General features: G+C 49.9%; 1 long non-coding RNA gene across 1 annotated transcript; it reads left to right on the forward strand.

Annotated features, from left to right (window-relative positions):
- Positions 1-1,798: 1,798 nt before the first annotated feature.
- Positions 1,799-24,021, forward strand: LOC146027180 (uncharacterized). Its single transcript, XR_014454710.1, has 2 exons — positions 1,799-1,908; positions 23,837-24,021. It is a non-coding gene; the product is annotated as an uncharacterized LOC146027180 (long non-coding RNA).
- The last annotated feature ends 2,838 nt before the right edge of the window (positions 24,022-26,859 follow it).

The following is a 26,859-nucleotide window of genomic DNA, read 5'->3' on the forward strand; positions in this document are numbered from 1 at the left end:
CACTGTGGCCTACGCAAATGAGGGCGTGGCCTATGCAAATGAGGCCATGGTCTATGCAAATGAGGGCGCCACCGGGCCCTGCCCCGGTTTTTGCCCTCTGCATTGCTGAATAGTATATTCCCTTCAGGCTGAGGGGACTCCCACCTGCCCCCCCCCCCCCCTCCCCCACCACGGAAACACTGCTGGCCCTGGGCGGTACACGGGACCGTCCCAAAAAATGGGATATGTTCACTAGGTTGACACAATAAAGGTTGACATAAATTACGTCGACAACTGAAGGTTGACAGGCCATAGGTCGACACCTAAAATATGTTGCTATGGCTAAGGTCGACAGGGACGGAAAGTCGACACAAGCATTAGGTCAACAATGGGAAGGTCGACAGTAAAAACATCGACATTCCTTTTTCACTTTTCTTTTAGGCGACGTGCCAACAGGCGGGAGAATATAACAGTCTGTGGAGCGCAGCGAGGCACCGTGCGAGGTGATGCCGTACACTTAGACGGTGTCCATGTCGCCTATGTTGACATTTGGGACAAATAAATTGAAAAATTCATGTCGACCTTCGAACTGTCGACGTATTTCACCCTGTCGACCTTAGCCATTTCACCTATTTCAGGTGTCTGTCTAAGCCCTGTCGACGCAATCTATGTTTTGACCTTCAGTGGTTGAGTGGTTCATTGGTTTAGGGGTTGACCATCATTGATTAAACCCTAGGATCTATACCTGTATACTACCGCTTTCAGACCGCACTCCGAACACGGCTTATTGCCGTGTTCGCGGGGCCTAAACACGGGTCACGGTGCGGTCTGAAAAGGCCACCACGGGTCGAGCAACACGGGTGTTCAACCCTGGTAATGACCAGGGTTGAACACGGCTATGACCCGTGTCAAGTGCAGTGTGAACGGGTGCCTGGGTCGAGCGACCCGTGTCCCGTTCACAGTATGGAGGAGGCAGCACTGTCAGCTCCAAGTACTGCCTCCTCCCGAGCCCCCGATGACGCGCCGCCGCCCAGCACCGCCCCATGTGACGTCACCGACTCGGCAATATGCCGTGTCGGTGTCGGAACTTTCAGACCGCATTGCCGTGTTGCTCTGGGGATGGGACCCGTGTCCTAATTCCGTGTGCGACACGGCATTTGCGGTCTGAAAGTAGTATTACTGTATTGGAGCTCTATCAGGACAGTGCTATGTACATTTAAAGTCAATCACAATATAACAGGCAACACTGTAGCAATAAAGTATCCCATTAACGACACTGTGTTTAGCAGCTGTCATATTGTTTAGCAGCTGGGATATTGATACACATCTATTAGAACACAATCTATGCCCACACTCCTGAGAATGTACAACAACCCTTTATTGCAACAGTGTTGCCTGTTACATTGTGATTTACTTTGAATGTCCTGATAGAGCTCCAATATATTTTTATACCCCCGAGTGCTTAATACCACTAATACCTCTTGAACAGGATATATTGAGAGGCAACTGGATGTAGCCAGAGGGTTGTCATCCTTTATTAAAGTACACAAATATTATCACACAGTACACTCAGTGGCGGTTTTTTACCTATGGGCTGCACCCCCCCACACACAGGTAAATTCCGCCACTGTAGTGAAGCCAGATGCAGTCTGTGAGACTGCATTGGCTTCACTGTGAGACAGGCAGTGACCTGGAAGTCCGACCTGCCAGTCACAAAGGCAGTCCCATTGGGAGGTGTTCCCTCCCTCCGGGACGCCTTTGCGTGGGCTGCCGCGCAAAAACGGCAATTGCGCATGCACAGTTCCTATATCGGTACGGTGCACGGGACTAGAGGAAGCAGCAGCAGCCGTGGCGGCTACAGGGGGAGAGGGGGTTCCTGAATCGCGGTACCCCCGCTGTGCCCAGAGGCAGCCCCCCTCCCCCAATAAGGTATGAGCCGCCACTGAGTACACTGTCAGCCGCTACCTACATTTTATTACACTATTTTTTCTTTATATTTCTTTATCACATTGATGATTTTATATCTCGCAGTCTAAATCATATCCATAAAAGTTACATATTAGTATCACGAGGCGCACCATGTAAACAACATAATTCCTGTCCCGTGTTTTCTCTAATATAACTGTCTGGTGCTAGCACAGCCCATATCTAGTTTGTCAAACCGTGATCATGGATGGGAAGCGGTCATCTATTACAATGAACTTAGGTCTACAGTCATTAGGTCGACCCCACTAGGTCGACTGGCAGGAAGGTCGACCTGACTTAAGGTCGACATGGGCCAAGGTCGTCATGACTTAAGGTCGAATTTGCATAAAGGTCGACATGAGGAAGGTCGACTGGTCATAAGGTCGACATGGGTTTTTCACTGTTTTTTTAGCCGACATGTGCCGACAGCCGGTATTTCATGCCCTACCATCCACTAGGGCGTGGAGGAGGTTATTAAACCTGTGGCGAGCGAAGCGAGCCACTGTGCCCGAAGCATTGCGAGCGAAGCGAGCAATGCAAGGGTCCGATTCTCATTGCCAACTGTGTCCATGTCGACTGTGTCAACATTCGGGTAAAAAAAAAAACAGTGAAAAACCCATGTCGACCTTATGACCAGTTGACCTTCCTCATGTCGACCTTTATGCAAATTCGGCCTTAAGTCATGTCGACCTTGGCCCATGTCGACCTTAAGTCAGGTTGACCTTCCTGCCAGTCGACCTAGTGGGGTCGACCTAATGACTGTAGACCTAAGTGGGGTCTGACAGATGTACCGATTCCGTAGCACCTCTCAGCCAGCCCAGGTAATCCCAGATTCCCTGAGCTGGCGATTGCTGGCGGAGAGGCACTGCATCTGACAGGGATGCGCAAGCGTCTCAGGGTGATGGGCAGGGTTAGGGGGTGCGGGCAGAGGCGGGGGAGCGGCGGGGAGGCAAATGCCTCCATCACAATGGGGCTTGCAAGCATCTCTTGTGCACGTGCCGAAAATGATGGGAGCCCCAGAAGTGTAGGGGACTCTTCCTAATCCTGCCGCATCCTGGGCTTAATTTAATCACTAATTAGAGAATTTGCAAATGGAGTGATTATCGAACAACTGCTCCTGGGAACCATTTGCAACTGAAAATGCAGATGGGTCACAAACGCAATGTAACCAACATTTGACTGACAGGGAGGTAGCATTTGCGAGTGGAAACCGGCCATTTTCTGGGTGTGGTTGAAAAATGTAATGTGTGCCCAGCTGTTTTTCTGAGGAGGGTCTGTGACGTCTTCGCTGACCACCGGTCTCAGTCCCAGATCAGTGGAAGCCTCAGACATGCATTTGCATAGATGGCAAAACCCGTTCGATGTTCTGGGAACTGAGTATGGATCTGCATGTGGATAGCCATCTGTGATCCATTCGCGGTCTGCACAGGGCATTCCTTCTTTCCACCTGGGCGGCGTCTTTCTACTCGCAGACAGCTGCTACTTGTCAGATTAGGGATCCATGCTGAACTAGGCCCCATGTCCGCTACCTTGGGAGCCATTGTTCCTAACAGCTCTTTTTAAGCAGAAATACGGTAAATAAAATATTACTGTATATAACGCCATCTCAAAATGGCGTTATATGAAAAATCCTCACATTAAAAAAATAAACTGCAGGGACAAGGGAAGATGATGCTATCAGTCCCTCCAGTGTGTGCAGTCTGTGCGTAGCCCAGGACTTACTGTACACAGCGGATGCTGATCAGGGCCGGAGCTGAAGTCACACAACTTTCCTTTAAACTTTCCTTGACAATCCCAGAAAACAGCCAATTACCGCCCCCAAGCGCCGGCTTCCTGTCAATCAACTTTCATACGTCCAGCAATGATGGCGTTGTGCAGGTGTACTACAGGCCCTATGCATGTGCAACCTATCATTTATCACCCGACCAATGAATTTGCAGCTTTGCGGTCAGGTCTGAATTACCCCATATGTCCAGCTCAAGCCTCTCAAATGTTTGAAAAATTGATTAAAATGTGTACATTGTGCCTGATTCAGCATGGTTGATACATTAGCAAAAATCCCTATTTGGCTGACAATGTTATAGCGGGGGGGGATAATTGTGGTTACGCCACTGATACATTCCTTTACAGTCAGTATATTATATACTTGTTATCCATATATGGAAACCTAAGATCAGTGGTGGATATTCTATAGTTTGCTTCATAAACACTTTCTGCGAGGGACAGATAGCTGTGAGTTCCCGCACACGTCCGCTGCACCTCGTTTTTTACCAACACTTCCTCATTTCTCATTTTTACTAACTCTTGGTGTTGGCATTAATAAGACTCCGGTAGCTTTGAAGAAACTCCAGAAGTCGATTCCATTTTTCCAGCAGTTCTGCCAAATCCTGGAAACACTAATTTTATCTGCTAATTTCCACCACAGTGACTGGGTCTGGTTCCCAAACAGTTTCCAAGATCACATAGTTCAGTGTGTGTCTGTACAGGTTTCCCCCGACTGTGTCATCTAAACCCAGCACTGCTTAGAGGGGGCCTATCTCCATCTACGTCCAGGATAAACTTTACGGGGCCCATTTAATATTTGTGGCTAATTCCCCCCAAAGCAACATTTTTGGCGGGTTATTATCCACAAATGTTAAGTGTCCACCAAATGTATCACGGAGGGACCCCAGCAGGAATCTCTGATCCCTGCTGCGATCTCTCCTGCAACGCTCGCAGCTGCATCCCCTATAGGACCGATGCCTCAATATGGGGTGACCCATTGTAGCATGGTAGGCTATGCACTGTGCTGCTGTCAGGGCAGTGTGTACAACGCGGTCAGCACTGACCCCCCGGGTCCTTAATAATGTCCTTATAAGTCCTTTCCAGACTTGCCTACACTCCCTGAACAGCCAGGAGTTTCAGAAAAATCTGGTGGCCCTCCTTCTTGACCCCCAGAAAAAAAAGCAAGTTTCAAAGATCCCCCTGTAGCCCCCCCCCCCCCCCCTCTTCATCACCCAATGGTGTGATTTGCACTAGATCGCGTCATCGTAACCCCGCCTCCCACTATACAGTACTATTGACTCATTACATAGACATTGTTGACACATCGACTGGATGCCCCGCACCCATGTACTTGAATATTTACCTCAGCAGTGGCACTAGAAAAATGGCTGCCGCCACTTTCCCAGAAGCCTGTGCATGAGCCATAGACTCTTACACAAAACAAAAATCTATAAACTTGCTTCGCAGGCTACAGAGGAGGGCGCCGTGTGCAGTCTCCGTCTCTTAAAACACCCCTTATGGCAATAGCAACCAGTGGCGTAGCTAGAAATTTTTCTCCCACTGCCCAAAAAATTCTGGCGCACCCCCCCAAAATAGGGGTGAGGTGATGGACTATGGGTGCCTCTGGACCCGCACATTACATATGAACAGGGCGAGGACCCGCTCATTCAATATGCACTGCACTGGTTCCCCACTCATTAGATATGTACAGGGTGGGACTTGCTGCTTGGGTCGCCTGTCAGTTCAGCCATCAGCGCTCACCACAGACCCCGCTGTTCCTGCTCCCCCAAGCCGCCGCGGGGTCTGCCACATATGCAGCTATGCCACTGATAGCAACAATACCTTGTAAGATATGGCTGCCTTTAGCGATACTCAGTGATGTCACAGTTTGAGGTAATTATTGGGTTGGGATCATTTGGTCTACAGCATGATGGTCGACAGTCATTAGGTTAACAGCATTAGGTCGACTTGGGAAAAGGTCGACATGGTTCTAGGTCAAAAGGTCATTAGTTCGATGGGTCGTTAGTTCGACAGGTCATTAGTTCGACAATGTCTAGGTTGACAGTCAAAAGGTCAACATGGGTTTTTTCACAGTTTTTTTTTACCTGAATGTCAACACAGTTGACATGGACACAGTTTGAAGTGCACCACATCCCCTCGCATCGCTCGCTGCGCTCGCAATTGCCTCAGGCATAGTGCCTCACTATGCTCGGCACACTATTTTATTCTCCCACCACGCCCTAGTGGATGGTAGGGCATGAAATACCGCCTGTCGGCACATGTTGGCTCAAAAAACAGTGAAAAACCCCATGTCGACCTTTTGACTGTCGACCAAGACATTGTCGAACTTATGACCTGTCGAACTAAAGACCTGTCGAACTAATGACCTTTCGACCTTTTCCCATGTTGACCTTTTCCCATGTCGACCTAGACCCATGTCGACCTAGACCCATGTCGACCTAATGACTGTCGACCATCATGCTGTAGACCAAATGACCGCATCCCCCTTTAATAAATGTGATAAAGCTCCATCAAGGGGGAAAACAGGGATTTTTGCTGGCGATAGGGGTTAAAAAAAAAAACTTTCATAAATAGGCACCGTAAAAACACAGCTTACATTTACTTTCAGGATCTATCTGTGAGCTTTAAATGGTTCTCCCACCAAAGAGCGAGTTCGAAGGACACGAAAACCCAGGTTCCCACGTGCTGTGAAGTCTGTGCACCAGAAGGGCCCTTAAGTTTCAATTACACACAGTTTGCTAAAAGTGTTACTGTTTACTTAGACTTTGCACAAGTTGTTAACAGCTGACTGTGTAATTGGGGCAGAGCTTTGCCATCCTAAGCAATAACACGGGAACATACTAACGCAAACCACAGCTAGGAAACCGCCGTGGGTTTACAGGTGCCTAATGGAATCTCTGTGATAGTCTATCCTGGCATTTATAGCACATTATACAGAAACTAGAGCAGTCACTTATACACGAATTAGCCCCATTATATATACATGGTGATAATATACATGGTGATAATTGTACAAATGCCAACATTTCAACAGTTTTTCAAATGGCACAAACTGCAGATTGAGGCGGTCATTCTGATTGGTATGGAGTAGGGCTGCGTTCGCACGGGGATGTTTTTGTTCACCTTCCACATCTTACTGTGTAACATCTATTCGCAAGCCCCTGCCAGCGAGTCGCCCTTGCAAATGGGTGGCGCCAGCCAACCATTCGCAAGGCGGGGTTTGGTGGACTCATTGGGGGATTGGACAGCAGCCTTCCCCCTATCCAGTGGCGTAACTAGAAATTTAGCTCCCCCCTGCAAAAATAATTCTGGCGCCCCCCCCCCCATTTTTGGTAAAACAACACACTGACAGGGCAGCGCAGGCACACACACTGACAGCACAGATACAGAATAAACAGTACCCCTACACACTAGCGACCCGCGGAATTCAGAGGCCCTGCTGCTCCATTTAAATATTGGGATGAAAATGGGGTGCCCTCCAGTACCCTGCAGCAGCACCCATACCCTGCAGCAGCACCCTGTGCCCTGTCCACGCTGTATGCACGCTGTTGGCAGAGGAGCAGCCACCTGCACTCCCCAGCAGACGGGGACGCATCAGCCCCCTCCTCCCTCCTGCGATGCCAGCAGTGCTGTGACTGAGTCTGATGCACCCACACTCCCCACATCCAGCAGGCCGGGACACATCAGCCCCCTCCTCCCTCCTGCGATGCCAGCAGTGCTGTGACTGAGTCTGATGCACCCACACTCCCCACATCCAGCAGGCGGGGACACATCAGCCCAGGGCCGGTGCAAAGGTTCACACTGACGCCCCTCCTTTCTCTCTATGGTATATGGTCGTTGACACTATTAAGGTGAACATACATTGGATTGACCATTGAAAGTCGACATGCCTAAGGTTGACAGGGTCAAAAAGTCAACACATGCATTAGGTTGACATTGGGAAGGTCGACATGAGCTTTCAGGGGTTTTTTGAGCCGATGTGCTGACAGGTGGGGTTTCATGCCCCACCATCCACTAGGGTGTGAAGGGAGAATATAATAGTGTGCTGAGTGCTGCGATCCATGCGAGGGGACGAGGTGCACTTTTTCTGTAGACATTCGGAACCTTACATCCAGAAACCAGGATAAAGGAAAAGGTGGACTTGCTCAAATAGTGAATGTATATAAAAAAGGCAAAAAACAATGTTAAGCCATGTGCAAAAAATGTCACTTTAAAGCATACCTCCCAACTGTCACGATTCCGTCGGGACAGTCCCGATTTTCGGGTCCTGTCCCGCTGTCCCACCCGCGGCAGGCATTGTCCCGCTGCGGGGGGTGGCAGTTGGGAGACCCCCAATCTAGTAGAATAGACGCTGTGCGCATGCGCACAGCGTCTATTCTCGTATGAAAATGAGGTCGCGGCTAATTAGCATAAGCCGCGCCCTCATTTGCATACGCCCCGCCCCCGCTTCGCCGCGCGAGTGTCCCTATTTCATCCGGACACAAGTTGGGAGGTATGCTTTAAAGGGCAGCAGCCCTTTTCCTTAGGGCCTATGGCAGTTTCCATAAAGTGCAGAGTGCATGGTGAGTGCAGCACGCAGTGTGCCAGCAGTAGTATAGATGCAGGGCCCCTCCACTGTCCAGATCCCCATCTGCCCACTATAATATGCCCCAGCTGTGATTGGGAGAACGGAGCTCTCTCCTGTCAGCCTCCAGTAGTAGCAGAGGGGAGGGATAGCACATATATGTGTAAGCTAACCTCACTCAGGAAATGAAAGTATATCATTGCAGATGCAGCAGAGTGTATATTTATGTAGACACAGGCACACAGTGCATTACTCTATTTACCTTCGGGTAGGAAGTGGAACCAGCCTCTCACTCTGTGAGCACTAGCAGCTGCTCCCAGCAGTGCAGCACAGCTCCTCGTCGTCTGTCTTCTCTAGGGGGCGGAGCTACACAGTACCCGGCTGGGAGTGAAGGAGACAGCAGCAGTGGACGTTAGCTGACATGCTGGCTGTGTCCAGTACCAGCATAAAACCTGTAGCAGACCAGCAGCTGCCTTCACTATCAATTGAGGTACTTTTCCCTCTAGAAACAGCTTTCTGTTTATGACGGACAGCTGTGGGGGCGCCCTCTAGTGGTAAGCACCATAGGCAGCTCTAACCCTGCATCAGCCCCGTCCTCCCTCCCTCTAGCCTGCGATGTCAGGCTGTCAAACTCACTCAGGGCCTTATTCTGGTTGGAGCGTCCGGGCCGTACGCGTACGTCCCGGGGTTTTTTACGATCTGCGCATGTGCAGATACGCTAATGCGCCGGCGCGAACACTCCACAACGCTTACGGCCGGTGTCTCAACGTGCGAAAAAACCTGTACGCGAGCGTACGGGTAATGGGGCGGCATAGGGGCGTGTTGATGGGAGCGGCCGAAATAATGAGGGAAAATGGGCGTAAATATGGGCGTACACGGGGGTGTGCACCAAAAATGAGCGGTGCTACTACCGCACGATCGACTAAGGCACCGTTCGTTTCGGACACCAAACAGGCGGCCGCCAACCGCCAGCTAAAACCACCCCTACAGATACCGCATGCCAGCGTGCGCCTGAGTTGGCTAATTAACGCTGATTACTACTCAAACACATACACCTGAATGTAATAAGCAATGCTGCAGTCTATTAACTCCAAACCATGATTTCACTGCCTGCAAGCCACACATGCAGCACGCAAACACATTGGAAGCTTATGTTTCTATACTTCTCCACATTTAAAGGTTTGTTTAATTTAAGGTAAGAATCTTTTTATACACTAAGGTAGGTATTTGCTAAACAGACACATTCACTACGTGCTTTCATAGACTTTACGCAGTAGCACACTCAATCTACACAAGTCGACATGTGTCAACGTGTTCACTCTAATACTAACATAGGTTTTGTATTTAGGATACAATAACATAAACCACATCTAACACCTACAAAGGATGTTTCAGCAATGTTTGAAGCCCATGACCACTATTTTCCACACAATCTTCTATTGAGTTAATAGAAAACAATAATTGAATAACAAATAGATTAATTAATCAATTGTCAGATTAGTAGTTGAGAGGCAAGATTTGCAGGTCCATATATGTGAAGGGTATGCCAGCGTGCACGGACGTACGCTCACTCTCACGAGCGGTGACATAAGCTGAGTTTTCCATTGAAAACAATAGGGACCCGTCCGTGCAAACTGGCGTACGCTCAGATCTCCGCAAGAAGTCGGTGGGGAGACGGAGGAAAGACGTCCGTAGACGGCGCCGTACGCTCAGTTGTACGCCAGTTGTCGGAGTGTAAGGGCTGGGCCGGCCGCGTACGTTGCCGTACGCTCATTTGTACGGCACTCCCCTTCTACGTTATTTCTGCCCGTACGTAAGCGGCTGATTTGTGGGTGGACTTAACCCTAACGGCCGCGTACGGCTAGCGTGCGGTAATGGCGAACGTACGCACGTTTGGCCGCTCCGAGCAGAATAATGCCCTCAGTGTGCCGGCACCCGGCGCCCACGCAGCCCCCGCTCCTCCAAGCAGCGGCGGGGGCTGCCTTACAGTATCTACGCCCCTGCCCCTATCCCTTTATCGCATACTGCCCCAAGCCTAGACCAGGCGGGTAATTAGCTATATAGCAAAATTGACCTTCCTCTTTGGCAGATGGGGGAGTGGAATCGTTAAAAAAATATCAGCTCAAAAGGCCGTTTCTGAGTAATATCCTTTTACAATATCCTCTAGAGTCTAGTGTGTATGAGGCTTTAATCTGGCCCGCACTGGGGCCTTTACCCCTCAGTGCAACCTTAGCAAGAGACTATTTCTGGCAATTTAAACCAACTGGTTCCTTTATTGCTTCTAAATTCAAAAGGAATAAAATCTGTCCTGTAAAGATTGAAGTTGCTTGCTTAGGAAGCCCAATGTTTCATGTTAAATAAGGAGAATAATTGGGAAAAGTGATGTCCTGCAGAAGTTGTGGAAATCAAACAATGTTCAGATGATACTAATAGAAATCACATGAATCACATCTGACCGCAATGAAGATATTTACTGTGTAAAACATTGGAAACCCAGCCCCAAATAATAATACAGAGGAACAGCTCAGGTAACACTTTTGCCTTCCCCAAGTATAGCAACAAAGCACAGAATTCTGTTGTCAATACTCTACGGTAAGCAGCTGTCACTCTGCCTAGTTCATAGGCAAACGCAAGGGGGGGGGGTGTTCTGGTTGCCCGGAAACCCCCCTCCTCTTGGCAAGTGCCAAGCCCCCCACTCACATGCCACATTTGTAGACACGTGCTGTGAATGGATATTTAACATAAAATACATTTGCAGGCTGTGGGGGAACACTAGGGTGACCAACTCATCCCTTTAATCCGGGACACATATTAATTACACAGGTTCTGTGGCTGGCTTTCACCTGCTTTTAAACTGCCATACCTCAAGACTCCATTTTACCTGGTTTTAAACTGCCACAGAACCTGTGTAATTAATATGTGTCCCAGATTAAAGGGATGAGTTGGATCACAATTTTATAAGAAACATCCCAGAGCTTGTAGTTGGGATAAGTCGGAATGAGCAGCGTGGGGAAGACAAACACATTTATACAGCTGAGTGAAATTCTAATACTTATCATGCGTATTTACCGTCAGTATTGCTAACACAAAGGCATCCTTCAGAGACTCCGGTCTTGTGAGCATAGTTCTGGTAATGTATGGATGTTTCACATTCTTTCCCCCTTCAGAACCGTGTTATTACAGTATATAACCCCACAGCTATCCAGCCACTGCAAGAGGATGAGTGGACCATTCTTCCTGCCAGCTTTTGTTCCCAAGTGAAAGCACGCAGCCGCGTAGGGTATGCTGTCATCATCCCGGATGGCAGACTCTGTGGGTGCACAAAGAATGCTACAAAGACAATTCTCCTATGCCAGCAAAATCCCTATATGCTCATTATTATTATTATTATTAATATTACTTTTTCTTTTTCAAAACACCAACATATAATGTAGCGTTGAACAAAGAGGGGGGTCGTAATACAAATAAATAACATACAATAATATTACAGATGGTAAAAATATCTTTGCCTGAATGAGCTTAGAACCTATGTGGAGAGCGAAACAATCAGTACAGACAGTGGAGTAACGATTTATCGTTGCTTGGTGTAACTGTCGCAGCGGCGATTTCCATCGGCTTGGATGCACTAACGCGAAAGCAGCCACTCCCCTTATTGAGATGTTTTCCGGAGCTGTTGCAGCAGCGTACGCATACACAACATCAGATGTATGGTCACGCAACATTGGCGTTAACGGGAACCCGGGAGACAGTACACAGCCAGCGGGCAGACACAGAGGGACCCGATTCCTGACCGCACACTACTCCTCCACTACCGGAGACAGTACACAGCCACCGGCCAGACACAGAGGGACCCGATTCCTGACCGCACACTACTCCTCCGCTACCAGAGACAGTACACAGCCAGCAGTCAGACACAGAGGGACCCGATTCCTGACCGCACACTACTCCTCCGCTACCGGAGACAGTACACAGCCAGCGGGCAGACACGGAGGGACCCGATTCCTGACCGCACACTACTCCTCCGCTACCGGAGACAGCACACAGCCAGCGGCCAGACACAGAGGGACCCGATTCCTGACCGCACACTACTCCTCCGCTACCAGAGACAGTACACAGCCAGCAGTCAGACACAGAGGGACCCGATTCCTGACCGCACACTACTCCTCTGCTACCGGAGACAGCACACAGCCAGCGGCCAGACACAGAGGGACCCGATTCCTGACCGCACACTACTCCTCCGCTACCGGGGACAGTACACAGCCAGTGGCCAGACACAGAGGGACCAGATTCCTGACCGCACACTACTACTCCACTACCGGAGACAGTATACAGCCAGTGGCCAGACACAGAGGGACCCGATTCCTGACCGCACACTACTCCTCTGCTACCGGAGACAGTACACAGCCAGCGGCCAGACACAGAGGGACCCGATTCCTGACCGCACACTACTCCTCCACTAACGGAGACAGCACACAGCCAGCGGCCAGACACAGAGGGACCCGATTCCTGACCGCACACTACTCCTCTGCTACCGGAGACAGTACACAGCCAGCGGCCAGACACAGAGGGACCCGATTCCTGACCGCACACTACTCCTCCACTAACGGAGACAGCACACAGCCAGCGGCCAGACACAGAGGGACCCGATTCCTGACCGCACACTACTCCTCCACTACCGGAGACAGCACACAGCCAGCGGCCAGACACAGAGAGACCCGATTCCTGACCGCATACTACTCCTCTGCTACTGGAGACAGTACACAGCCAGCGGCCAGACACAGAGGGACCCGATTCCTGACCGCATACTACTCCTCTGCTACTGGAGACAGCACACAGCAAGCGGCCAGACACAGAGGGGCCCGATTCCTGACCGCACACTACTCCTCCACTAACGGAGACAGCACACAGCCAGCGGGCAGACACAGAGGGACCCGATTCCTGACCGCACACTACTCCTCCGCTACCGGAGACAGTACACAGCCAGCGGCCAGACACAGAGGGACCTGATTCCTGACCGCACACTTCTTCTATGCTACTGGAGACAGTACACAGCCAGCAGCCAGACACAGAGGGACCCGATTCCTGACCGCACACTACTCCTCCGCTACCAGAGACAGTACACAGCCAGCAGCCAGACACAGAGGGACCCGATTCCTGACCGCACACTTCTTCTATGCTACTGGAGACAGTACACAGCCACCGGCCAGACACAGAGGGACCCGATTCCTGACCGCACACTACTCCTCTGATACCGGAGACAGCACACAGCCAGCGGCCAGACACAGAGGGACCCGATTCCTGACCACACACTACTCCTCCACTACCGGAGACAGTACACAGCCAGCGGCCAGACACAGAGGGACCCGATTCCTGACCACACACTACTCCTCCGCTACCGGAGACAGTACACAGCCAGCGGCCAGACACAGAGGGACCCAATTCCTGACCGCACACTACTTCTATGCTACCGGAGACAGTACACAGCCAGCGGCCAGACACAGAGGGTCCCGATTCCTGACCGCACACTACTCCTCTGCTACCATAGACAGTACACAGCCAGCGACCAGACACAGAGAGACCTGATTCCTGACCGCACACTACTCCTCCACTACCGGAGACAGTACACAGCCAGCGGTCAGACACAGAGGGACCCGATTCCTGACCGCACACTACTCCTCCACTACCGGAGACAGCACACAGCCAGCGGCCAGACACAGAGGGCCCGATTCCTGACCGCACACTACTCCTCCACTACCGGAGACAGTACACAGCCAGCGGCCAGACACAGAGGGACCCGATTCCTGACCGCACACTACTCCTCCGCTACCAGAGACAGTACACAGCCAGCAGCCAGACACAGAGGGACCCGATTCCTGACCGCACACTACTCCTCCGCTACCGGAGACAGCACACAGCCAGCGGCCAGACACAGAGGGACCCGATTCCTGACCGCACACTACTCCTCTGCTACCAGAGACAGTACACAGCCAGCAGCCAGACACAGAGGGACCCGATTCCTGACCGCACACTTCTTCTATGCTACTGGAGACAGTACACAGCCACCGGCCAGACACAGAGGGACCCGATTCCTGACCGCACACTACTCCTCCACTACCGGAGACAGCACACAGCCAGCGGCCAGACACAGAGAGACCCGATTCCTGACCGCATACTACTCCTCTGCTACTGGAGACAGTACACAGCCAGCGGCCAGACACAGAGGGACCCGATTCCTGACCGCATACTACTCCTCTGCTACTGGAGACAGCACACAGCCAGCGGCCAGACACAGAGGGGCCCGATTCCTGACCGCACACTACTCCTCCACTAACGGAGACAGCCCACAGCCAGCGGGCAGACACAGAGGGACCCGATTCCTGACCGCACACTACTCCTCCGCTACCGGAGACAGTACACAGCCAGCGGCCAGACACAGAGGGACCTGATTCCTGACCGCACACTTCTTCTATGCTACTGGAGACAGTACACAGCCAGCAGCCAGACACAGAGGGACCCGATTCCTGACCGCACACTACTCCTCCGCTACCAGAGACAGTACACAGCCAGCAGCCAGACACAGAGGGACCCGATTCCTGACCGCACACTTCTTCTATGCTACTGGAGACAGTACACAGCCACCGGCCAGACACAGAGGGACCCGATTCCTGACCGCACACTACTCCTCCACTACCGGAGACAGCACACAGCCAGCGGCCAGACACAGAGGGACCCGATTCCTGACCGCACACTACTCCTCCGCTACAGGAGACAGTACACAGCCAGCGGCCAGACACAGAGGGACCCGATTCCAGACCGCACACTACTCCTCCGCTACCGGAGACAGTACACAGCCAGCGGCCAGACACAGCGGGGCCCGATTCCTGACCGCACACTACTCCTCCACTAACGGAGACAGTACACAGCCAGCGGCCAGACACAGAGGGACCCGATTCCTGACCGCACACTACTCCTCCGCTACCGGAGACAGCACACAGCCAGCGGCCAGACACAGCGGGGCCCGATTCCTGACCGCACACTACTCCCCAGCTACTCTTTAATACAAGGACACACATATCGCTCACTTCCACTCAGAAGTTCTCTGGATATTTCACATTGAGAGGAGGGGGTACTCATACATGAAATGCCTAATGAAGGGGTACGGGAGAGAAAAAAGGTTGGGAACCACTGGCCTAGATTACCTAGAGGAACAATGAATTGATAAGGAGAAGGTCCCACCGTCTGTTCTGTCACAAATGTCAGCGCTGCTATAAATAGGCGCTTTATCCATAGAGCAGCCTCGGGGTGTATATTTAATCTGCTTTTTAATGCTGTTTAATTTGAAAGTTTAAACATAAATAAGAAAGGTAATATTATACCAGTTCCCTCCACCGATGGCTGACATGTAGCCGGAGTAGTTCGCAGTGTGCGCTGATCGCAGGAAGCCAAGAACAACACCGAAATATGGGGCTCTTTGAACAGGATACAGCACATCCTGAATTGGATGGGCAAAGGTTCCTACTCTGAATTGCAAATACAGCCCAAACGTCTCAACTTCATACCACTGCCCAGCAATGACCAGAGTTGTGACACTGGGGAACTTTCTTGATATTTTGCAGGTGTCAGGTGGTAAAATGAAAAAAGCTGGGGTTAATGATTATTCTAGTCAATGCTGATTGCCAACTTTGCCCCCTTGCCATAACATAACTGCCCACATCCTCGTTTCTAAGTCAGTTACAAAAAAAAAGCTTAAACAGCTTTGAAATAAAATTTAAAAAATCAAAGCGAAACTTGGGAGGTCATTTGCTAGCGGGTGTCTTTGTACTGTGGTTGCTAAGCAACAGGTGAACATGCCCTATAAACAGTAAGGTACTCTTTACCTAGCACGGCGCCCACGATCTCCATCGCGGGCGTCGCGGGTAAAGAAATCGCGGGGATCGCGGGCATCGCGGTCAGTACATTAACGGCCGCGACGCGATGCCCGCGATCCCCGCGATTTCCCATAGGGTTCAATGTTAAATTTAGTGCTGCCCGCGATTTCACATTCAATGCTTCAATGGCCGCGATTTGGCCATAGGAATCAATGTTAAATGGGCCACAGAGCCCAAATAGGCACAATTAACACTTAAATGTCCCCCAAAATTTGTAACGCCACCCCACGATCCACGCCCAAATAGGCACAATTAACACTTAAATGTCCCCCCAAATTTGTAACGCCACCCCACGATCCACGCCAACCCGAAGCGTGGCGAGCGCAGCGAGCCCGCGAGGGGCGGCGGTACGCGTCCTCCGACCTTTTCATACCCCCACTATCCACGTCGGCGTGGAGTTGAGAATAGAATAGTGTAGCGAGCGCAGCGAGCCACCGAGCCCGAAGCGTGGCGAGCACAGCGAGCCCCGCGAGGGGACGCGGATACCTTCACAGGTAAACAAATTTGGGGGGACATTTAAGTGTTAATTGTGCCTATTTGGGCACAATTTAACTATTTGGGCATTTAACATTGATTCCTATGGCCAAATCGCGGCCATTGAAGCATTGAATGTAAAATCGCGGGCAGCACTAAATTTAACATTGAACCCTATGGGAAATCGCGGGGATCGCGGGCATCGCGCCGCGGCCGTTAATGTACTGGCCGCGATGCCCGCGATCCCCACGATGGGCGCCCAACTAAGTAAAGAGTACCAACAGTAAACATACACGGCAGAGATGGCCACACGCCCTAGCTGCTGCTGAGTCCCAGCATGGCGGAAGCACCATCCCAGTTGTAGAAATGATGATTATAAATGGTAATAAACAGGCAATGCTAAATAAATAAATAACCTGTAAAGTGACGCGCAAAAAGAAGTAACGCATGCTTTTTCTAATAGGCCCTTATTGTAGTTGATTCGGTCGGATGCGTATATTCGGACAGGAACTGAGTGTTCTTTGCCCCGCCTTCCGTACAGATCGATCACACCGTCCAAATGCGGTAAGACACCGACCGCGAGTGGATTTTTCATGTGAACACCTCCTCCATCTGTGGGAACCTCCCCCATCATTCGATGGTCGCCGACCATCGAATGCTGGACCGAGTGGTCACGCAGCTCCAGACCACTCTGGCATTTCTCAGTGCAAAAGCAGGGATATGGGCGGGCAGCTGGCATCCGGCTATGTCATATGTCCGCCCCCCACACGTGCGTCATGGCCGGATTACCATACGTACGCCCAGCATTTTCATGGGAACGCCCATGAAACGCAGGGCGTATGCATATGGTAATGAGCCCAAACAGCCCTTCCCTCTCCACCCCCTGTTCGGATTGTTCCGACCAATCGTTTTCTGTACAGAATTCATGCAGTATTCGGACGTGCGCTGCATTCGCACATGCGCAGATACGCCTCTGCACATGCGTAAACACCAACCATCGTCCGTCCGCATTCGGAGCCATCCGAATCAACCAGAATAAAGCCCATAGTTATGTAACACCACCAAATTCTATGAGAACATGATGTTTTAAGATCTATATATTTTTTCATGATGTTAGCCCCACCCACAACAGGAAGAGGAAGTGATCGTTATGATTCTGGGTATAAATATGGGCAACTAGAGAAGACCTCCATGCGCTCTGAGGAAGGCCATCTGGTCAAAATGTGTTGGTGGTTGTGGAGGAGCTGGATACTGTTGTGTGGACTTCTCTCTGGACGTTTTGTAAGCTTCTGATGAGGTGAAAACCCGTATACATCCATCTCTGTACATGCCGCCAAGTACACCTGAGAAAAGGCCACAGACGGTACCAGGCTTTTGTTTTTTTTGTTTGATGTTTTTTTAGAATAAATGTATAATTTTAACACTATAAGGAGCTTCTCTGTTCATTTTAGAGTTAAGGAAATCCACTGACTCCGACTGACCCATACATTGCTTATCTGGCCTATGTGGGGCCTGGAAATGGTACGGATACCTCACTTACATATATCTGCCCCATAGAAGTATATTATACCGCATTCCGACCGCAAATGAAGGGTTCGCACTGGGACTATTAAACGTTCGGTCATGGTGCGACCCTGCATGTGTGGTCTATTCAGATCACAGCAGTGAACCGACAATATTGCCGGTTCGCTGGCGTCATGTGGTGGCACGGCGGAGCGTCGGTGCATCATCGGGGGCGGGGGAGGAGGTGGGAACAGGTCGCTCAACCCGTTTAACCCGTTCACACTGCACAGCAACATGGCAAAGAACCGGTAAGAACTCTGCTTTTTATCCGGTTCGGATTGCCGTGTTGCACCGGTAACTGTTAACCCTTTTCACATCACACTAATTACTAGAGGTGTGCAGGTTCTGATTTCTGGTAATTAGGTGCAATGTGAAAGGTGTATAATTCTGCACCAATGATATATTTGTACTTTTGTTTTTGAGGTATTTCATTTAGTGGAAGAGAAGAAATTCTGGAATACGACTTTTATCGGAACTCCAATATTATTTCCTATTCATCCAGTATTCATTTCCTAATAGGAAGCGCGAGTCCATTACTGTTTTAATTGTGTCATTTAGGCAGGAGAAGTTAACCAAAGGTTGAACCTGATGGATAAGGGAGGAGAAGTGAGCCAGAGGAGAAGTGGCCCATGGCAACCAATCAGCTGCCCTGTATAAATTTATATTATGCAAATGGTATATGTTACTTCAGTGCTGATTGGTCACCATGGGCCACTTTTCCTCTGGCTCATCTCTCCAGGGTATGGGTAAAAAACTGGACCTGACAGTACCCCTGAACGCCGGACCGGACAGGCTCCATTCATCAATATATGTAATTCTGGAGCTTGTAGTGTCTGGTCCTGGGGGGTGCATTGCCTGGGGTGTCCTGTCCGGTGGGGCTGCTCTGACACCTGTCACCATGGAGAGGAGAAGGTGGAGAATACAGCTCCCCTGCTTGGTTCCAGGGTGTAATAAAAATCAGAACGGTCCGGACCACACAGGCAGGTTGTATTCTCCCCTTCCCCATGTCCCTGGTGAAAGCTATCACAGGGACCCCCCCCCCCCCCCCCCCCCAGACAAGACACTCCCTGGACGGGACACCTCCCAGACCGGACAATACAAGCTCCAGAATCCAGAATTTGATGTCCGGTCCAGCGTTCCGGGGTCTTGTCCGGGTCCGGTTTTTTACTTTGGACGGGATGTATTAAAATACATTGCCTCCCATCGCCGCCTGCCCGCCGCGATGCCAGCGCATATGTACTAACATATGTGGCTGGCATCACGGTGTGGCGATGGAGACCCCCCGCGATATCTGTACTGTGGTGTGCAGGGGGTCTCCGTCATCTCCCTGCCACCTGCCTCTTCCCTCACACCGGGGACAGCTAAGCAGGCTGTGCCCGGCACCTCCTTCTCCCCCTGCAGCCGGAAGGATTTCCGGCTGCGTTACTAGGGGGAGGAAGGGCTTACATTCCGGGCCCAGGAGGACCTGTCTGGACTAAGGTAAGCCCAGAGGGAGGGGGAGAGGGGGGTCGGCGGGTTTGCGTTGGAGGCGTCGGGTGGTTAAAAGAAGCCCATAGGCTTCTATAGGGTATCGCCACACAAAGGTGGCGATACTCTACAATGCAGTAACGTGGCGGCGCGGTTTTAATACATAGGAAAATTCAGTAAAACAGGGTTTTTACCGCATTTTCCCCTTAGTACATCCCGCCCTGAGTCCCCATTTCTCCTCCCTTATCTCTGCTTCTTACATCTACCCCAGTGTCACTATGTACTGCAGGTACCCAGCCACTCCAAGATATGCGCAGAAATCTCTACCCCCATTTTTGTTTTGACCTTTTCATGTTTACTATTTCCATGTCAATATATTCCTTATGTCGACCATTTTATCTATATTCATGTTGTTCTTTTGGGGTCGAATTAAACATTGTCAACCAAATAACTCGACCCAATGATCCCCAACCGTCCCGGACTTCTCCCTCTTTTTAACACAAAGTAAATGAGTTTAATAATGAAATTCTATTTAGAATATTTTTAGCACCAGCACATAAGTCCGCGCATGATAGGTGTTTATTGTAATGTGACTTTAATCCAAACCACTTGTTACTCTTCAGTATGAGAGATGCGAGTGTGAGTGACAGAAGAAGTGAGTTCCGTGCTCAACACGCTCCACCGAAACAGGTCAAAAGAGACATCTCTGAGGCACAGGCTGACTGTCAAATCGGATACAGATTACTTGGAACTTTGAGTCCCCAGCGACGGAGAATGAGAGCTAGAAAACAGAGTACAGAGAATCCTACATATGTTTGGACCGTTGCCACCACTCCTGGCTATTCCTATAGTCTTATAAATCTTGTTTCTACCGTTACAGTGAACCCCGGCAGGCCCCGGGAGAGATTCCCGATCTACACTGCCAGTAACGGGATAGGTTCCTTCATCAGTGTGCCCTGTGCGATTTGCAATACCCATTCTTAAATACCGCCCCAGCGATTTCTAGGAATCTCCAGTAAGTATTTTTTAATGATTCCTATTGACATCACCGGCACTGGTGTGCAAAATCATTTTGAGAGCACGTGTCATTAAATATCGCCGCAGGGAGAAGTGTTGTTATTTCACAAATTTGTCAGCAGCCAAGAGATCGCCATTGATGTTCTCTTAGTTTCCCCATTTCCAGTTCAGTTTTCACTTTGCATGGCATTTTTCTGCTCGTAGGCCTGCGCTGAGGACAGACCGGCGCAGTGGCGCAACTATGCCATGCAGTGGAAGTGGCGGCTTGGGGTAGCTGGCGTCGCGCGGGCACATCGTCTATGCAGATTTTAATAAAGTCGGCATTTTGTCCCAAAGGCATGGCAGGGCTGAGAAGGAGGCGGGGCTTATATTCAGTGGGGGTGGCATCTGGCAGAGGGGGCATGACCTAGCATTTTGACCCCCATTTTTTCTCAAATAGCAGCTAGGCACTAAAGAGATGTCGTGTGCATGCACTCAGCATCTATTCGCTGATCAGAGGGGGTCTCCGGCTCCCCCCAAGTGCCCCCTCACCCATTAGACACTGCCACCCGTGGGAGGGGCAGCAGGACAGTCTCCAATTAGTGGGACTGTCCCGCTGTAATAGGGACAGTTAGGAGGTATGCACATGTTATGAAAATAACCCTTCAAAAAAGGCCGCCGTCTTGGAAGAGACTGGTGTTAGATGTCCTTATGGACCTCTAGCATCTGGCAGGGAAATGACTCAGAAGTGCCAGATTACAGGAATGCTGGTGCACCCGAGAGCATGTAACCCCTGGCAACGAGCATGATACCCCTAGCAATGAGCACAAAGGCAAATAATTATAATAAATGTATGAAGCGAGTGGGAGGGGGAGGAGCCAGAAACTTTTTATCATGGGGATGCAAAATGACTAGTTATGCCACTGAACTGGTGGTCTGCGTTCTCACTGTAATTAGGGTCTCTCTTCTCTATTACACCTTTCACACCACACATTGGACCCGGATCATTGCCAGGGCAGCCTAGGGGGGGGGGGGGGGGGGGGGAGTGGGTACTAATTACCCGGGCCCAGGCTTGCTGGAGGGGCCCAGGCTTGCTGGTCTGATCCCTCCATCCCTCCCAGGAAGCAACAGCAGCACACACTTCTACAGCATGTGCTGTGCTGACAGCATGCTCAGCATGAGTGTCTCACTGACAGCGTGAGAGGTCATACTGAGCCTGCTGTCAGCACAGCACATGCTGTAGGTGTGTGCTGATGCTGAGATTACAGATTTTAAAGTTTTCTTTCACCCTTCGCTAAACATTTGGGGCGTGGCCTAAGAGCGGGAGGTGCCCACACTTAGGCCACGCCCCCCACATTTTACTGGGGCCCGGCATTCCTCTCGGCTGCCCTGGTTATTGCCATGTTGGTGACGTGTCGAACCAGGTTGAGGTGCAGTGTGAAAGCACCAAAGCTTATAACCTTGGTTGAGCAACCTGGCAATTGGACCCGGGTTATAAGAAGGTTTAGACATGTGTGGCCCTAGGTATAATGTATGACCCAGGTTTATTGTGAAAGTGCCGGACCCGGTTTGAACTCGGGATCCCGGGTCCGACCCGGCATTGCGATGTGAAAGGGGTATATTCCGACTGCATTCAATGTTTGCAGATACTGTAAATGAGTCTTAAGGATCTGTATTGTCAGATTCGGTGGCATTTTATTCTTATTGTTTATGTGTAACAATGGGTTTCTTCTGTAAACAAAGGAAATCCATTTAAAATCACTCACTATTGAATGGGTCCCCCCCCCTCCCTATGTGCAGCGCAGCATAAGTCAAGACGATGGCCAATGGGAGATCGGGGCTGTTCGTGACGTCTGCGTCCCCGTCCCATCATCCAAGCCCATCTGCATTTTCCGGTGGCACTGCAAGTCTAATGGATGCCGCCCATAAATGCTGGACGTCTGTCTATCAGCCAGCGTAAGGCCTGCATGTGCGCCGTCCTCCGATAATCGGCAGAACTGCGAATATCGGGGGGAGAATATTAAGTAATTAGTACTATACTAGCCTCCACACCACCTTCTTGCTGCCTGACACCAAAATCCACCACTATCTTTCTTATTTGGAAATTTCAAGATACAGATGGAGTCCCTCGCAGTGTTATAAGGGCTGGCAATGGAATCACCAGCCGCCAGGCCCCACCATCCATCGGTGATGCTCTTGCAGCCCATTTGATGTAGCTCCCCGCTGTCGTACGACGCCTCCCCTGAATTAGCACTGGTTTCAACCATAAGAGTTGGATGAAACGCATGAACACGTTTTTTTCCTACTTTGCCGAGAAATACATATATCTATATCAGGGTAGCCTACCCTCCCGGATTCGCCAGGAGGATCCCGAAAATCGGGTCCCCCTCCCGGCCCCCCAGAAAGGTGGGCAATGCTCCTGGATTCTCCCTCACCCTTCGGAATCTGCCTGGCTGCCTCCTTGAATTACAGCGATTTTTGGCTTTTCGTGGGGAGGGGAGGGGCTAAATATGCTAATCATTCCATGTAGCCCCGCCCCTCCCGGAGGTATCGCAAATCGGGGGGGTTTTCAGTGCTGGGGCGGGGCTTGATGACGTCTACATCAGGCCCCCGCTCCCAGAAGTGATGCTGTCAGTCTCCTCTCTGGGGTCTCCCAGAGAGGAGAGTTCAAAAGTAGGCAAGTATGATCTATATATTTCAAGAATCTGTTTTTCACATTGAAACAAAGAAGAGAAAGAAAAAAACAGATCCTTTGACAAGACAAATCTGGTGATGATTTCGCCTCAACAAGTAGCAGCTTTTATTCTCCAGATAAGTTCTATGTAAACGTTGCGTACATCTAGCTTAACTGCGCAGAGCCTTGATCTCCTATGGGACAGTGTCAAAGGTAAGAAATATTATGAGGTTGCCCAACATCTCCTGATGTTTCCATCTCTTGGACGGATGAAATAGCAGCTGCCTTTCTGATTAACCGACCGATAGAAGCCGGTATGGCGCTGTCCATCTCTGGTTTGTTCATTTGTCAAGAGAGAACCTACATGATTTGTGAGCGCTAATCGCCCCCGACACTTATGACTGCCTATTGATAACAACTTATTTTCTCTTCCACAAACAGATTATCAACTATGACTGGTGTTTAAGGGGAGGAAAGAGGAAAACCATTACCGCTGGGCTTCTGAAGATAATTTATTTTCCAGAGATTCAGTGATGAAGAGAAGAAAAGTTTGAACAAACTTTTTTATGTCAAACTGTATTATAGTGTTTGGCTGGCTTTAAAAAATAAATACAAATAGTGTTAAATCCAGGCATTAAAATGTATGACCCAAGAGGTCGTAGTCTTGCTGGTCTAAACCACTTAACAATATACAGTAGGTGATGAGATACTATAACGGGAGTCGTAGGCAAGTCTGGATTTAACACGTCTAAAGCTGGGTACACATATGTACAATCGTCGGGCCGTTCTTCCGATCTGCGGACGAACGGCCGTTCGATTGTATATATGTGTACGCTGTCCCGATCCCTTCGTTGCTATCGATAAACGGCCAAAAACGCTCTTGGCCGTCCACGGTCGGTCGGTCGCAGGTTCTTTGCTGCTTAATATTCTTCCGACAGGACGGCTCCATATCGAAAGAAAAGTGACATGTGTACGCACGTTCGATCGATATGCAGCCCGTTCCTGCGATCATTCCTCCCAAAAGCAGCACGCCCATGTGGGTGTTGACTAGCTGCGTCATCCCTCCATCAGCGCAGCATGTAAACAACAGGAAGTCTTCTCCCCCGTACTTTCCGCGCCATGCGGTTAAAGAATATTCGTTGTGTGTGCATTCCTTTTGAAATAAATAATCGTTGTGTGTGCATTCCTGACAGATATAGTTATAGAAGATAGATAGATAGATAGATAGATAGATAGATAGATATGTGATGTTCATTGTTCTGCATAAACACTTAACATTTATTAAGAAATACTGACAAAAAATACTGTGAACACTTTGTTTATTTGGGTGGTCGGACCTGAACAGAGTATCACATACAGGTGCTTGCGTTAAGGTGTAGCAGGAACGCCCACCCACCCAAAAAACATAAAAACACATTTGAACATGGTGGTGTATGTAGTGGAAAGCGGGCCCACGGCAGCAACGCATCACATGGGAACGTCCCGGCCTGCTCACATGTGATGCATTGCTGCCGTGAGACTGCTTGCCATGACATAAGTGCCACGTGTGAAGGTGTAGCAGGAAAGCCCACCCACCCAAAAAACATAAAAACACATTTGAACATGGTGGTGTATGTAGTGGAAAGCGGGCCCACGGCAGCAACGCATCACATGGGAACATCCCGGCCTGCTCACATTTGATGCATTGCTGCCGTGAGACTGCTTGCCATGACATAAGTGCCACGTGTGAAGGTGTAGCAGGAAAGCCCACCCACCCAAAAAACATAAAAACACATTTGAACATGGTGGTGTATGTAGTGGAAAGCGGGCCCACGGCAGCAACGCATCACATGGGAACGTCCCGGCCTGCTCACATGTGATGCATTGCTGCCGTGAGACTGCTTGCCATGACATAAGTGCCACGTGTGAAGGTGTAGCAGGAAAGCCCACCCACCCAAAAAACATAAAAACACATTTGAACATGGTGGTGTATGTAGTGGAAAGCGGGCCCACGGCAGCAACGCATCACATGGGAACATCCTGGCCTGCTCACATGTGATGCATTGCTGCCGTGAGACTGCTTGCCATGACATAAGTGCCACGTGTGAAGGTGTAGCAGGAAAGCCCACCCACCCAAAAAACATAAAAACACATTTGAACATGGTGGTGTATGTAGTGGAAAGCGGGCCCACGGCAGCAACGCATCACATGGGAACATCCCGACCTGCTCACATGTGATGCATTGCTGCCGTGAGACTGCTTGCCATGACATAAGTGCCACGTGTGAAGGTGTAGCAGGAAAGCCCACCCACCCAAAAAACATAAAAACACATTTGAACATGGTGGTGTATGTAGTGGAAAGCGGGCCCACGGCAGCAACGCATCACATGGGAACATCCCGGCCTGCTCACATGTGATGCATTGCTGCCGTGAGACTGCTTGCCATGACATAAGTGCCACGTGTGAAGGTGTAGCAGGAAAGCCCACCCACCAAAAAAACATAAAAACACATTTGAACATGGTGGTGTATGTAGTGGAAAGCGGGCCCACGGCAGCAACGCATCACATGGGAACATCCCGGCCTGCTCACATGTGATGCATTGCTGCCGTGGGACTGCTTGCCATGACATGCACCATTTTAAGGTGCATGCTGCTGGGCTCCAAATAAACAAGAAGGAGAAAAAAGTAAAATAAAGTACACAAACTATTTTTTGACTTTATAATGCAAACCGTTATAAATTTTTTCATATAAAGAGTGTACTACTGCTACGCCTTTTTGGATTTTCGTAATTTTTTGGGCTACGGTATGGACTTTCCCGCTAAGTTCTTGTAGACATTTATGGACTTGTGTCATGTTTTCTTGCATTGTGCTTTCGTCGCTGGACGTGTCAGGTGATGGTGTGTTCTTCTCCCCCTCTGCACTGACATCTGAAATCTCGATGATATCTATAATAAGTACAGATAAAGAAATGTTTACCTTTCCACAAATGATACGTCACTATCCCATAAAGATGATTTGCAGTATACACTCACCATCTACACTGCTGGTGATCGCAATCACTTGGTGGCCCTCTGTGGTCCCTTCCATCGGCTGCGCAGCCTGGATATCATCTATAGTGACAAGGTAAAGTGACATATTACTACCCCTTGTTGTGTGTATAAAACATGTGTTGTTCTGTTGGTGTGCTGGTACAAAACCTTACCTGTTGTACTCTCCTTCTTTATTTTTAGGTTGGAGGCCCTGTCTCTGCCTTCCTCATGTCTTCTCCTGAATTGGATTTCCTCTGAGTAAAAACAAGCAACATGTCAGCAAAACACACAAAATGTAATGGATCAAGACAGTATATTAATAAAGCCACCTAGGGCATTGGACTCACTTCTTTTAATAATTCCACGAATTTTCTTGAGCTTGGCCTGCTCCTTGTGCTTCAGGTCCGACCACCGTTTTTGGAGCTGGTATTTGGACCTTCTTTTCCCAAACTTCT

This window comes from Crinia signifera, chromosome 8, assembly GCF_055691185.1.
Source record: "Crinia signifera chromosome 8, ASM5569118v1, whole genome shotgun sequence".
Lineage (NCBI taxonomy): Eukaryota > Metazoa > Chordata > Amphibia > Anura > Myobatrachidae > Crinia > Crinia signifera.